This window comes from Lagenorhynchus albirostris, chromosome 18 (assembly GCF_949774975.1).
Source record: "Lagenorhynchus albirostris chromosome 18, mLagAlb1.1, whole genome shotgun sequence".
NCBI lineage: Eukaryota > Metazoa > Chordata > Mammalia > Artiodactyla > Delphinidae > Lagenorhynchus > Lagenorhynchus albirostris.
The window spans coordinates 78756294-78772459 of NC_083112.1; the positions used below are offsets into that span (position 1 = coordinate 78756294).

General features: G+C 47.9%; 1 pseudogene; it reads left to right on the forward strand.

The window, feature by feature from the left end:
• Positions 1-8046: 8046 nt before the first annotated feature.
• Positions 8047-8542, forward strand: LOC132508744 (epimerase family protein SDR39U1-like; annotated as a pseudogene).
• Positions 8543-16166: the final 7624 nt, after the last annotated feature.

Sequence of the window (16166 nt, forward strand, 5' to 3'; positions counted from 1 at the left end):
CGCCTCGGCCCCCAGTACATCAGCACCACCGTCTGCATGGTCTCCTCTACACGTCACCTCGCCAACGGGGCCACAAGGCCCCCGAGTTCAGGGCTGCGTTTGTTCATCTCCAAAGCCCAGCACCTCCCAACCAGGCACCTAGAGAGGGGTGGGCTTCCAAATGTTTGTGAAACAAAGGAACGAGGGGGACACTCCCGCTCTGGGAACCCTTCCTGCCCAGATGGCATTCAGCTCATTCTCTTGAAATGAGGACTCTGTCGCAGGCTATAACCCTCTGCATGTTTCAACGTCAACGCTGTTCTTTGGAGTCTAAACAGGGAGAAAGGAGAACAAGAGCTCCGTAGAGTGCAGAGAGGAAACAAAATCATTCTGGAAAGGATCACAAACTCAGGGCCATCCTGTCGAGCTCAGAGGCAGGACACTGTCGCCAGGCGCCCTAGGAGGGGCAGACCCGCCGCCCGAGAAGGTACTGCACATTCCTTTTTCTTTCCAACCCATAGTTGCTTGAGACTTCCATTCCCTTCATCAGATTCATCAAACATACGGACTTACTGATTCTTCGCTATTTTAGGGCATTTTATTCTATTGTCAGCAAGCGTGTGCCAAGTGGTCGTATCCTAATAACAGAAGACACAGAACAATGACTCAATTCATGAATTCATCCGCTACTTCCTCACCGAAAAAGATTTAAGGAGATAAAAATGAGCTCAGCTGATTGATTATAGGTCGTAGCAGAAAGATTTGGTGAAAACCTTTCTGAGTCGGATAGATAAACCTCAGTGGGAAATTATGTGATAATCCTGAAATGGCAGTCACACACTGTGTCCAGAAAGGCAAAGAAAATAATCTGAACATGTGTAGCAGATAATTTAAACTCTAAACTCTCCCTCTTCATCTTGTCCTTGTTGCTGGAAGAACAATAATTCCGAATGAAAAAAAAAGATACTTTCATTTTGTCATTAATTATCCTGTTTATGACTGTCCCGATGAGTCAGACTGAAGAGCTGTAACATCTTCACTCACCACGGCCCCAGTCTGTATGCATATTAGCCATTATGCTTCAGGGACTTGCTTTCCCTTGAAATCTAGTCCATCACAGGCAACAATGCAGAGACATCAAAGTTTGAATAAACGCTCGGTGCCCAACCCTCACCCCGAGACGGACCCAATGTTTTGGTTTCCCAGCACATCTAAAAGTTATGTTTCCACTATACTGTAGTCTATTAAGTGTGCAGTAGCATCATGTCTTTAAAAAGTACATTCCTTAATAAAAAAAACACTTTATTGCTAGAAAATGCTAACCACCATCTAAGCATTCAGTGAGTCATAGTAGTAACACCAGAGATCACCTAACAGGTATGATAATAACGACAAAGTTGGAAATATTGCGAGAATTACCAAAATGTGACACAGAGACACAAAGTAAGCAAATGCTGTTGGAAAAATGGAGCCAATGGACTTGCTTGCTGCAGAGTTGCCCCAAACCTTCAATTTGTAAAAAAACGCAGTGTCTGTGGAGTACAATAAAACAAGGTGCTAAGGCATTCAGAAGATCTAGTTTGCAAATTACATTGAAAACTTGAACAATTCGTTACAAATCTTTTTTTTTTATTTTTTTAAATTTTTTTGCGGTATGCGGGCCTCTCACTGCTGTGGCCTCTCCCGTTGCAGAGCACAGCCTCCGGACGCGCAGGCTCAGCGGCCATGGCTCACGGGCCTAGAAGCTCCGCGGCATGTGGGATCTTCCTGGACCGGGGCATGAACCCGTGTCCCCTGCATCGACAGGCGGACTCTCAACCACTGCGCCACCAGGGAAGCCCACAAATCTTTATTTTTAATTATAAAACTAATATTTGTTTATTGTAAAAAATAAAATATAAAACAGTACAGAGTGCGTAAGAGGCGCGCTTCTCTTGGTCTGGACCCCCTGGAAGTGATCACTGCCAACAACTTGTCTGTGAGCTCTGACTTTTCTCCTTACATAGATTCGCTTGTTTAAACAAAAATGGGATCACATTCTACACAGTTTTCTGTAAGTTGCTCATTTCATTCAATCACGTGTCATGGAAAGAGTTTCGTGTTAGTATATAAAGATCTTTTCCATTCCTTTTCAGCAGTTACAGAGTATTTGTTCTCAGATGTGCCCTAATTTGTGTAATCAGCCCCCTAACTATAGAAATTTAGGTTGTTTCCAGTTTTTCACTATTCCTCATGAAACTATGACAATCACCCTAGCCCGTAGGGACCTTTACACATTATTTCTGCAACTTATATTCCTAGAAGCGAAACTGTTCCCTCCAGAGGTGCGCATGTGATTTTCCGACGCTACCACACTGCCCTCGAAAAGGGTCCAGCGATTTGCACATCCCCGTGCAATGGCTTCACCTGAAATCCGTTTCCTCACACTCTTTCCTTCCGATTTCTTCTGTGGATTAACTGTCTGTTCATACCTTTGATCAATTTCCTACTGGTGTGTCTATTTTAGTTTTTAGTGTGTATTGTTAGTATTTACTTTTTCCTATTATCAATGTCACAAATCTTTTTCCCACGTTATTGTTTATCATTTCACCTAGTTTATTTTTAGGTCGTCAAATCTGTCACTATTTTCCCTCATGGCATCTGGTTCTTGTGACATACAGGGGAAGGGCTCTCAAGCTAATATTAGAAAAATATTCTCTTATATTTTCCCTTAATTCTCTCATAGTTTTCTTGATTCACTTTAAATCTTTAATTAATATAGAATTTCATAAATATGGAATTTTTGTACGTTGTGTAAGTCTGAGATATGAGTTCATTTTCCCCAAATTTATTGCTTAAAAACACCAGTTTGTAATATCAAAAGCTTTTCCTATTCTTTACACTTGATACAAACTGTTTTCCAGAGGTTTACAGTGGCTCACACGCCCAGCAGCACAAAAGGCTTCTCCCAGGTCCTCCCTGATAGAGGGAGGAATGTGCCCATCACATGGGGTCTCCTCACTGACTTCTCTGGGTCCTAGGGCCCTTTTCTATTGGGATCTCATGTGTTTATTCCTCTGAAGCCCTCCTTTGGTTTATATCTGTCTGATTTGTTTTTTGACATAACTTTATTTTTAATATTTCTGTGTCTTTTTATTTCAGGTTTGTGTCTTCTAAGCAGAACACTGTAATTTTGTTTCATAATCTAGTCTGAGAGGTTTTTTCCCCAGTTGTATCCATTTATATTTATTGACCTAAGTATCATATCATGTTTGCTCTCATTTCTAGTTTTCTGCTTATTTTTCTTTCCTTACTTTTTTCCCCCATTTATTGTTTTCTTTAGCAAATGTCAAGAAAATGCTTGGAATCTGTGCTTCAAATCCATCCTTCATTTATTTACTTTGACTCTCTTGAAATCCCCCTTTTACAAAACAGGAAACGGATAAAGCCCAAGAGTAAAGGGAGATGTTAAGATAAAGTAAAACAAAGAAAAGGGAAAACAGAAGCTCCTAGTAATAGGGTTTCCTGCACTTTATTTGAAGGGTCACCAGCTCTGCTAAGTGTTTAAGCGTAGGGCCAGGAGCTGCCAGGGGACTAGGACAGGGGCCTTAGGGGAGAAGCATTCACAGCTCTGACAAAGACCAGACCCTAGGGAGCGGGGCAGGCAGGTTTCCCAGGGCTGGGCCTCCTGGCCAGGTTATCACCGCTCCGTGCTTTCCTTCTTCATGGAAAAACAGACGGGGAAAGCATAAGGAAACAACTCCCAGCTCATTGCCTCTGGATCCCCAGTCGAAATTGTGATCTGAGTGTCAGAATCAAACTCCAAAGACAGCTCTCTCACGAGTGGCCTTCATGCCCTGTTGGAAGTTTCCAGGGCCTCAGCTTCCGTGTGCCGGACGAGGGTGGTGACAGGCACAGGGCAGAGGGACAGACACCCAGCTATGGATTTCCTCCGTGAGAGACCCCTTCCCGGCCTTGAACTAGCAGGACTTGCTCTGAGCTGTGTACCTGAACTTTGCCTTGACAAGCCCCTGCCTTCCATCCTTGGAAACACAGCGATCTGGTGAGCATTCAGGTGGGAGCAGGGGTAGCAGGACAAAACCAAGCTATTTGAAAACTGCAGGTTTAGGGAGGAAAGAACTCTGGTTTCTAGGACCAGAAGGTTGGAAGATGGTCCAAAGAAATCCCAGCAGCCACCCTTGACCGGATGCCGCCTGCTCAGTGTCCAGTCAGGATGTGCTGCAGTTTATGGTTAAAATTCCAGAAAACATGGGTTTCATTGACTTGGCAGAGAAAACGGCCCTTCCCCGCTAGAGCCCTGATTCCTTCTCCTCCAGAGCAGCGTCTCCAAGGAAACACTGGACATTCCTTAAGTTGCCGAAGGGCTGAACCGCCAGCTCGTCTAGATGTCTCTTCAATCTTTCTTTCTTTTTTTTTTTTTTGCTAGTTTAAATGTTAACTTGCAAAATATCTCAAATATTTTGAAGGAAGGATTTCAACTTTTCATCCTCTTTTCTCCCCCCTCAAATCATCCTCATTTATCCCTAACTCTAAACTTATAAATTACTTAACTGATGGATAACTTTTCACCGAGGGAGGGTAAGGTTTCTATAAGATCAACCAATAAATCCCATTAGCCATCCTGGAGCAGCTGGAGCCCTCAGTTACTGGAGTTGTGTATGATTCTAGGCTAGCACCCCAACCCCAGATAACCCACATACGTGAGAAGGAAGCAAAAACAGATCAAACACAAGTGACCTCGAAGAGCAATGGTTCAGTGTTTTTGTAACCAGTGCAGGGGGCTTGGTGGAGACACAGTGTATGTGAGGCTGACCCCAAGCTCGCCCGGCCCCCGTGAGCCTCCATGGCTCATTTGTAAGAGAGAATATGGACCCTCTCCCAGAAGTCACGTCAGGGTTAAACATTTGCAAGACTGACTACAAAAGTGCCTGGCATTTACTTGGCAAGCAATGAAATAATGAAATATTATTTCTTTCTTCCTTTACTGTATGCATCTGCCACACAGAATAAAAACACTAACCAAAAAACTCACTAACTTGAAAGGTATATGCACTCGCCCTGTTCACAGCAGCACTATTTACAACAGCCGAGATATGGAAGCAACCCAAGTGCCCGTCAATGGACGAATGAAAAAGAAATTGTGAGACACATAGTTATACATATAGATATCATTCAGCCATCAAAAAGGATTAAATCTTGCCATTTGTGACAACATGGATGGATCTCTAGGGCATTATGCTGAGTGAAAGAAGTCAGACAGAGAAAAACAAATACTGTATGATCTCTCTTATATGTGAAGTCTAATAATAATGATAATAATAACAAGCTCATAGATACAGAGAACAGATTGGTCGTTGCCAGAGGCGGGGGTGGGTGGTGGGAGACATGAGTGAAGGAGGTCAAAAAGTTAAAAAAAAGTAAAGACAGAGCCTTTAACATTTATGCAAACCCTAAATTTTGTTTATCTAAAATCCTTTATTAAGAACACATGGTGGGGGGCTTCCCTGGTGACGCAGTGGTTGAGAGTCCGCCTGCCGATGCAGGGCACGCGGGTTCGTGTCCCGGTCCGGGAAGATCCCACGTGCCGCGGAGCGGCTGGGCCCGTGAGCCATGGCCGCTGAGCCTGCGCGCCCGGAGCCTGTGCTCCGCAACGGGAGAGGCCACAACAGTGAGAGGCCCGCATACCACAAAAAAAGAAAAAAAAGAGCACATGGTGGGCAAGTGGTACCTTAAGATATTTGCCCACCTCAAGGATTTTATAATCTTGGTGTGTATGGTATGTGTGTGTGTATGGTGTGTGTACGGTGTGGGTATGTATGTGTGTGTATGGTGTGTGTGTGTATGGTATGTGTGTGTATGGCGTGTGTATGGTGTGTGTGTGTATGTGTGTGTGTGATGTGTATGTGTGGTGTGTATGTATGTGTATATGTTGTGTGTGTGTGTGTACGGTATGTGTGTGTGTGTGTATCATGTGTGTGTGTATGTATTGTGTGTGTGTGATGTATGTGTGTGTGATATATATGTGTGTGTGCCGTGTGTGTATATGTTGTGTGTGTGTGTACGGTATGTGTGTGTGTGTGTGTGTACGGTATGTGTGTGTGTGTGTGTGTATCGTGTGTGTGTGTGTATCGTGTGTGTGTGTTGGAAATCAATGGATGATGAAGGACCAGGGACGCCATTAAGGTTATTTCGATTCTTACTTGAGAATATTGCATGAGGAACAGGGTGACATTTTTCCATAGGTAACTGAATTTAATTATGAAATATTCTTGTATTATCATTTAATGTGCTTTTTGAGAGCCTGCTACTTACCAAGCATTCAGCATCCAACAGGGATTTGTTATTTTAGGCTTATAGTTAAAACTGAAAGAGAATCCAATAGGTTCTATCTACAGGTTTTAGCCATTTAAGATCATGGAGAAAAGTAACGTGGCTTATTTTAAGCCATGGGAGTCCATCAGTATGTTTACTGAGGTGGCTTTCCAACCTACCCCTCGAGCTATATATAAGTTTTGAGAATATTTTGTGATCACATAGGCCGTCCCTTGATGGGCTGTTTGCCTGGTTATATCTTAACTATGTTGTTCAAACAAATAAAACTGTAAGAATTCAACTCCTAGCATTTCATGTGAAACACTGATCTGTGCTATGTAGTCCCCCTGACACACACGCTGTGGAAGGTCAGGGTAAGCGGACACTCTCCAGGGCAGGACACAGCAGGGAGCCTTCATTCTCCCCTCTTCCAGGTCCTGATGAGTCCATACCCTTTCCCTGAGAGCCCTGGACAGCTAGGTCCCATTACCCCAGACTCTATCCACAGGCAGTTCCCAGCACAGCCTTTCAGGGAAATAAAAGCAAAAATAAAAACTCTGGGGTTTGGCTGACGTCCTAAAGGCCCAGCGAAACATCCAACACCAACAAGCCAACAGGTTCAAAGTGCAATCGTGGAAGCACCAATCTAGTGTAAAAGTACTTTGCCCCATTTTAGAAAGATTTTCAACAATGAAATTGAAATAGCAAAAGATGATCTGATTATTTAAATAGATATTTCTCCAGAGAAGATGTACAAATGGCCAATAAGCCCATGAGAAGATGCTCTCTGTTATTAGGGAAATGTAAATCAAACCCACAATGAGACCTCCCTTCACACCCACCAGCTGACTAGAATCAAAAGACAGAAGATGAGTGTTGAGGATGTGGGACGTGATGCCAGGATGTGGCAACAGGACGCTCTTCTTCTGCCAGTGGGGATGTGAAATAGCCACTTTGGAAAACGGTCTGGCTTTTCCTCAAAAGTGAAACATAAAGTTACCATGGAACCTAACAATTCCACTCCTTGGTATACAACCAAGAGAACTGAAAACACATGTCCTCACAAGAACTTGTACAAGAATGTTCCATCAACTGATGAACAAATAAACAGAATGTGATATAACCACACACTGGAATATTATGCAAGCATGAAAAGGAATAACGTTCTATACGTGCCGCATTGTAGCCAGACATCGAAGACGTTGTGCTCAGTGAAATAGGCCAGATACAAACAGCCACGTAGCGTATGATTCCCTTTTCATGAAACGTCCAGGATAGGCCTAGCCACAGCGACACAAAGTAGATTGGTGGTTACCAAGAGCTGCGGAGGACAGCCGTCAGCCACAGCGGGTTTGCAGGGGTGACTCAGGCCTTCTAAAACTGGATTCGGAGATGACTGCACAGCGTTGAGTACACCAAAACCACCGCAGTACACACTTTGAAAGGATGAATTTTATGTTGTAGAGTTATGTCTCCACAAGACTGTTATTTTTTAAATGGATATGATGAGTTCTAAATAAAGTAGGATTGTGAATGAGTTTAATTATATACTCCGCTTCCCATGCATTCTAGTAAATTGGTATTTTACTGTCCTTACCTAAGGAAAGTAAAATTTGTTTCCAACATGTATTTTTGATCCAACAGGAACTGAAACTGAAATTTAGCAAAGACAAATCCTGGACCTGAGAAGCGAAGTGCAGGGGCGGGCTTGGAGCACAGCGCTGGAAAAGAAGACGTGTGACAGAGCGAAGCAGCATGCGGGACAGGCGAGGAAGCGGGAGCAGGGAGGAGCGGTGGGGCCGCCTGGAGGCTGAGGGGCCCTCCTGTACCGTCCTTCCTGCTGCTCTAGGGGTTGTGCTGGGCCGTGGAGGCCGCGCCATCGGTCACATGCTGCTGCCCTTCCGCCTGGGCCTGGGGGCTCCCATCGGCTCGGGCCACCAGTTCTTCCCCTGGATCCACATCAGAGACTTGGCAGGAATCCCAGCCCACGCCCTTGAAGCAAGCCACGCGCAAGGGGTCCTGACCGAGTGACCCCAGCCTCCTCCACCACCAGCGCTGAGCTTGCCCGGGCCTTGGGCGCAGCCCTGGGCCGCCCGTCCATCCCTCTCCCCAGCACGGTGGCACAAGCTGGCTTTGGGCGAGAACGTGCCGTCATGCTGCTGGAGGGCCAGAAGGTGGTCCCCAGGCGGACGCTGGCTGCCAGTATTCCTTCCCAGAGCCGGGGGCCGCCTTGAAGGAAGTCCTAGCCTAGGTGGGGGAGGCTCGGGGAAGGGCCTGAGGCCTGTCCCGCAGCAGGGGCTTCCTAACGAGAAGCTAGAGCTCAGGCTCTCCTCTGCTTGAAGCCTGAAGCCATCTGGTTCTCAGGGATTCCTCTGTCCTTCTCATTGTCCTGTTGCCTCCCCTTATTTAACTGAGAGACTGTCCGCTGTTTCAAGGTTGCAATCTCATCAGCTTGGGACCTTAAATTCCCAGGTTTGGTTTCCCTGCATGTCCTGTTCCTGGCCCATTTCTCCTTTATTGCCGTGTAGAGAATGTTCCGCAGTTTAGGCAATAAAGATAAATTATCTCACTAAAAAAAAAAAAAAAGAAGACGATGTGTGAGAAGTGGTGATGGGAAGATGGCAAGGCCATCGTGGCCAGCCTGGTCCTCAGAGTGCCGGCGCTGACCTCGGCCAGGGCAGGCCCCCTCGATTATCACACGAGGACAGCTTAAATGCACGTGAGTCAGCACTCCGAAACCGTGTGTTCACAGGATGTATTTGACCAGATGATGCAGCAAAACTATTTTTTGTGCTTCTTAGGCTGATAGCTGGAAACAAATTATGCAGAGTAATATTGGGAGTTAAGGGCTTTTGAATTGGATTGTTTTCTAGTTATTAATTCGTACTTTGTTACCATATTTTGTGCTGTTGTGGATTTGCTTATAATTCTCAGGTGTATTTGTGTAATTTGCCTTAAAAATCTGTGATTATTACTTTAACAAATATCTAGATAAATCAGATTAAAACTCCTCAGTGTGATGAAAGTACACCCTGACCCCAAAATGCACAACATAAGATGTAAAAGGAATCAGTAGGTCTTGGATAGAGCGACTAAGCACTGCTGAGAGGCTCTCAGAATCTGCTTCCTTCCTCTGCACGCCCAGGTAAGATCGTGCTTTCCACAACCACGAACATCTATCCTGTAGTTAAGGCCTCAAAAATAAAATTAAAAAGATGAAAAGACTCATTCATTTATCAACAAACACTGTGCATGTGCCAGGCCCTGGGGCAGGCCTGGGGTTCAAGACAAGAAGGACTGACGCGGTCCCCGCTTCGCGGAGCTGGACCCTCGGCAGCATCACAACACCTAGTGCTCTAGGCTATACTGAACTCGTGCTGCAGGTTTAGTTTAGGCTGAATTCTCTACTAAAGCAAAAGGGGGGAACCAGCAGCTTACGTCACTCCTTCCTGCTCAAACCCTGACGGCACCCCTGGAGGTCAAGGGCCCGTCTCCTCTCAGGTGTCCACGTCTATGTGGAATCACCCAGGTTCCTCCCTGCTCCTGACAGGGAGGTCCTTCAATGACGGTGTTTTTGTTTGTTTGTTTGTTTGAAAGAGTGTTTATTATTTATTTAATTTATTTTTGGCTGCATTGGGTCTTCTTTGCTGTGCACAACGAAGTGGGGGTGAACGGGGACTACTCTTCGTTGCGGTGCGCGGGCTTCTCATTGCGGTGGCTTCTCTTGATTCAGAGCACAGGTTCTAGGCATGCGGGCTTCAGTAGTTGTTGCTCACGGGCTCAGTAGTTGTGGCTCACGGGCTCAGTAGTTGTGGCGCACAGGCTTAGTTGCTCCACAGCCTGTGGGATCTTCCCGGCCAGGGATTGAACCCGTGTTCCCTGCCTTGGCAGGCGGATTCTTAACCAGGGCGCCACCAGGGAATCCCCAATGACAGTGTTTAAAATCACGGGCCTGGAGTCAGACAGACCTGCATGTGAGTTTTGACCCTTCAGAGGATTCTCTGAGTGGCGTGAGAAGATTGCTCAGCCTCTCTGAACCCCCGTCCGTAGAGCGAGCTTGCGCTAGAACCTGGCTCTTGACTGCGTGCTCGGCATTCAGTGTGCTGTGGGGCGGCGGATCCCAGAGCCCCTGCAGGCTGTCCACATCCCTTTCCTGTCAGGAAGCCTCAAACTGGGCACAGTACTGTGTTAAGAGTCTTGCGCTCAGTGATAAATTTGATAGAAAAACCCTCCGAGTAGCAGCTGAATGCTGGTTTACAAGCGCTCGTGTGCGTCCCTCCTTTGTAACCGTGGCACTTTAGGGCCAACGCCAGCACTTCCTGCTGGCAGTCAGTATCCGTCTTGCCTGACCCTCACCCCAGTGACCACGTTACTCCCAGAGTTGAGTTTTAGAAGCTGGGTTTCTGCAGCTTAGTCCTGAAAAACCCAAAGGCAATGAATTTAGACAATATATTTTTGACGTTTGAGTCTCCATGGCGCTCAACTCCAAAATCCAAAAAGCAGCTTGGAAGAACACAAGGGAATAAAAAAAGATTTGTTATACCTGATAAGGTTGTCAAGAAATGTCCTGTTTCTAGAAAAGAAATGTGTTACCTGTTGAGCTTTTGAAACAATTACTCAACTACCTGTATTCGCTAAAGAGACTATTAAAAGTTCAACAAAAGAAGCACAAAAGATTCTGTAACTGGAAACGTTGCTATTTGGTCATGAGAACGTAGTTCTTTTTCCACCTGCCGCTTCCCAGAGAGTCAACAGCTCATAAAGCTGCTGAATTGCTCCCCGGGGTCAAGGAGCGGCTCTCCTTTGCTGGGAGCCTCCTCTGGCTTTGGCTTCTCCTCTCTGGCCTCTGCCCACGGAGTCTCTGCCGGGCAAGTGGTGTTAGCCCATACAGGCCCCTCAGGGTGAAAACTGGCCATCCAGGAGCTCTTATTTTGAAGATAACTTGAGAAATAAAGAACCGGGTGTGTTTTCAGGTGTTTGTCCCATATTACCCTGTGCATCAAATTAGTTTAAATATGTCGAATTTTGGAATGCTTTTAAATCCCCATAAACGTATTGACCGTAATGACCAGGGACGGCGACAGGGGAGGGGAGGAAGAGGAGAGAGGGCAGGGGACTGGGGAGGGAGGGGGCTGCACAGGGCTCTGGGGCCCAGACTGACCCCGGGTAAGACAAGGAGGCACTGCCCCCGGGGCCTGCAGGGCCCGACTCTGCACTTGGGGGGCTGGGTGTGAGCACCCCTCCATCTCGGCCCCAGGGCCCCAGCTCCCCGGAAAGCTCCACATCACCAAGCCATGCTCTCACTCTCAATGACAGCTTGGGGCTGGGGGTGAGCACCCCTCCATCTTGGCCCCAGGGCCCCAGCTCCCCGGAAAGCTCCACATCGCCACAGCCATGCTCTCACTCTCAATGGCAGCTTGGGCCGATTTTGTCGAGTTTTACACGACTCGCTTGCTTCGTCCTCTTGCTTGCTGCTAGATCAGCTAAAGGCCCCAGAAAGGCCACCTAAGGCCGCCCTCAGGGCTCCTGGATCCCTGGATCCCAGACGGAGAAGGAGGTCTCTGCAAGGGCGGCCTCCTTTCCTCCGGCTCGGAGGGCACGCAGGCCCCTCCTCCGGTTGCCGAGCAGAGTCCTGAATGTGAGGGAATGTTCTGGAAAGGCAGACGTGGGCGCTGGATAGAGTGTCTGGTGCTGAAGGTCTATAACTTCTAACTTCCAGAAACAGTGGTGTGGCCTGGGGGTCAGACATGCCCAGCAGAGAAAGCAAACTCCTGTGAGAAATTCGCGTCCACTGGCCGGGTGGGTGGAACCTAGGGTGCACATTGAAATGATGAAAAGTGGAAACTGACATGGGCTTGAACCGCTGGGAAACAAGAGCAGCTGACTTTGAAGATGACTTGAAAGAAACAAACTGCAGTGTGTTCTCAGGCCGTGGTGCCTGTCCAGTCAGGCAGCTCAGGAAGCCGCCACAGCCCTGGTGCCCGTCAGCTGGGACGGTCGCCGTGCAGTGTCTGTCTCCTCTTCCCAACATCAACTACGAAGTCCTAAAAACACGCCGTAGAAGCTGAACAACACTTCTTGGTTAGTTACTTAGAAAACAGGTTCACTTCCACATAATCCAGGAATAGGTTGGGGAAACCACATAGCAAACTGACCCTGGAATCAGTGGCTGAAACAGACAGGGCCTCGCTGGTCCTCAGGGCCTTTGACCCGGCCCTCCCGCCGGCCTCCCGAGGCCCCTCGCAAGACCCGGCCCAAGGCGTCCACGAAACCGACCGCTCGGCACCCTGGGACCGCGGGCCTTGGAGAAGCCAGTAGAGGCGCGCCCTCTGCTGGTGGCCCCGGGGCCGCAGCCCAGCTCGGAGGGCTGCCGCCCGGGGTGGGACCGCAGAGCCCCCAGTTCTCTCCCTTCCTACTGTTTGATGAGAACCGTCCAGGAGCCCACAGTTCCAATCCCCCTAATTAGCACTCTTTTTCTCATGTTTTTTCCAATATCTTCATCAACTTGTGAATTGTAGCAAAATAATCAATTGTTCTCAACCAAAATGTACTAAGTCACCCGGAATACTGTGGCCTGATAGAGAAGGATGGATGTGCCCCATCACCACGTGCGATCTGCGCTCGGATGAGCAGCTCTTCAGCACGGTTGCATGGCTGTTGTTTTATAATAAGGGTGTCCAAGTCATGAAGTCCAATTTGGGAAAATATTAGAGTCCCCAGGAATTTTAACAGAATTGTGTTTAGAAGCAGCGGGAATAGGATCTGTAGGGAGGAAAAAGCTTCCTTTTACCCTCCGAGGATCTGTGGGCGGCCGAAGAACTGAACTGACAGATACAATACAGGAGGGAACCATAAAGCTTGTTTAATATTTTAAGTGAACATGGGAGTCTTCCAAAGGAAAATGAAAACATGAAGAAACCAATAGACTCAAGACCTTACTTACCTTTTTAAACCAAGAATGCTAAGTTGTGGGGGTGTGACAAGGAAGAGGGGCTTGGGCTGCAGAGTGCCCTGTGGAGCCATGACTGGGGGATGCACGGGTTAGTGGAAGATAAGGGCTGTTTCGCAGGTTTGCTTGTAGACCCGTTTCTGCAGACTCCGGTCTCTGGCGCTGAGAGCGGTGTCCTCTGCTTGGTGCAGGAGGGCATCCTTCTCGAGGTAAATTTATGCCCTGCTTTTAGGCAGAAAGGGGGAGGGCAGAGAGCCCTCCTGCATCTGCTGTTTCTCCAAGTAATCAATAAGCCAAAGTGGTGTATTTTGGTGTGGCATGTTCTGATCCCCTTCAGATCCTTATGGAAACCCGCTCAAAATAACATTTCCACGTGAATCACAGCTTGCCGCGTGCTGCCAGAAGAGAATTCAGACGGTGGCGCACACTGCTGGCCCTTCCCCGGCGCTTTCCTGTCGCACGTGGCAGTGTCCTCTGCTGACACAAGGCGCATTTTCTCCGAGGGCGCACGGGGGGGATAACGCCTGACCTCCGGCACTGATGCGAAGGGTCATCGCTTCTTCTCCTTCTCCTCTGGAACACCATGGCTCCTGATGTTTATTGAACCCCTTCCCTGCTGCCTAAAGCATCTACGTTTCCCTTTTTCCAATAGCGTGGGCCCCACCCAGCCCCAGTGTCCCCCAGGGCATCCCACTCTTTCCTTGTAGGCCTCTGGCAGCACTGGACGAGACTTCCTGCACACACACACTTGACATAAGCGTAGAGTCACCAACAGTCTTCATGGAATGAGAGAAACGCTGGTGTAGATCGAGCCCCACACAGTCAGCCTCCTTCAAAGTTCTTGTTAAAAGTCTCTGTTCCCCCGACTCTGTACTCTGAGTTCCACTGCCTTCCTCCTTTCTCTGCTTCCTTCTTTCCCTGTGTAGCTTAGATGTCCCTTCTTCCCTGGCAACTCCACTCCAGCCCTCAGTTTGCACCTCACACTCAACAAAACCAGGACCTCTTCATCAAGCTGGACCTACTGCCCTTATCAGCAGTTCAGCAACCATCCTTTTATCCCTAAATAGGACTCTTGTGGAGCTTCTATCCCACGCTGAGTAGCTAAAAAGTATTTGCCCAACAAAATCTAGATATCTGAGGACCAGGTGTGGAGGAAGGTTCGGCTGCTAATAAGACCACGTGCATGTAGGTATGTACAAGGATGTGTGTGTATCTCTAGCTTAAACACTTTCACACCTTTTTTCAGTGATGTACTGCTGTTATTTTTTAAAAATTGTACTTCTAACTAAATGTAAAAGCTTTGCACAGCAAAGGAAACCATAACCAAGATGAAAAGACAACGCTCAGAATGGGAGAAAATATTTGCAAACGAAGCAACTGACAAGAGATTAATCTCCAAAATATACAAACAGCTCATACAGCTCAATATAAAAAAAAACAATGTTTTTCTGATGTTTGGATAGAGGTTAATCCCAAATTTGTAGAGTTGTCATTGTAAAATGACAACAGAATATTTGCAAATCACTGTCTTAGGAATTATCTGTGTCCTTTCCACTTTAGCCAATAGGAGTCAGGCAATTACTCTCCCGCAGTGGCCTGATCACATCACCCCTCACTCCAGTGAACAAGATTGTTCTCCATTCTTTTCTGAGTAATTTAAATTCATGAGAAACCCCTTGAGATGTTTAATATTCTGGTCAGACTGAAAATCTGTGTCCTGTTTTCCTGACTGTATTTCATGGACTGTTTAAGGAAGGACTCATTAAAAGAAACAGCAAAACAGAGACTTATACATATGCAATTTCACAGAACTTAGCACTTCATAAAATATCAACGCGCAGCTGTTCCCCAGTATTCGGCTGACTTCAGACAAGTTAACACGCAAGAAGGGTGGTGGGGAAGGGTTTAGAAACTCCTGGATGAAGTTGTACGACTGTCCAACGTAATTCACGATTCGACTGCTGATATCGGGGTCCTGTTCTCTTTCCGTGTGTCATTCTTCATTGTCCCGCTTCGAAGACAGTGGAAGTGACTCCTGCTGAAGAACAGGCGATTTGAGGGATGTAAGGGAAGCACCCTGCCCGCTGTCCCGCGCCCCTCGCTGGCCCTTGGCCTTTACCACTCCTCAGACACCTGAGCTGTGACCTCTAACTGGTGCATTCAGGTCACAGCTGTAGGTGTGCGGGGGCAAGCGGAGGGGGCGTCTTTCCCACCACACGCACAGGTGCCCACCTGGTGGCGCATCTTTTTAGCTCGCTGCTGCCTGCCGGAAATGCCGTGAGCAGCCCCGTGCGCGGTGAGTCCAGTGAGCCCTGTGGACACGGGCTGCTGTTTCATGTCGCATCCTTGGTTAGAGCCCTGAAGGCAACCGCAGCAGTTGCAAAGTCCACAGAAACGTGAAGCGCAGGGAAGGCAGATCCAGCTCGGGTTGTTATTCCCGAAGGAAAAAGTGCCGTTCCGTCTGAGGCGGAGGCCAGGGAAGCCAGCCTGGCCTGCGGTAGCCGGTGGGGCCTCGGCACCCAGGACCCCTGAGGACGCAGGGCTGGCCGCCTGGGTACCAAGCAACTGTCCGAGGACACCTGAGGACGCAGGGCTGGCCACCTGGGTACCAAGCAACTGACCGTCCGAGGGGAGGGAGACCCTGCCACCTTCCCACTGCCACCGTGGCCACGGAAGGGGGAGGATGGAGTTGTGGGGGGGGGGATGGTTCTGGATGGCCGAGGAGTTTGCCCTTTGGCCAGGCCGACACTGGCCTGGAGCTGCTGGGCAAACAACAGGCCACAGTCCCGAGGGAGGTGAGGGGCAGGTGTTAGTAACTCCTAAGTCTTTGTCAGGTTTCAGCATGTGAATTTTGGGAGGACACAAATATTCCACAGCAGCCTCCTGCTTTATTCTTGCCCTTTTTTCCCTCCTATACCCGTTGCCA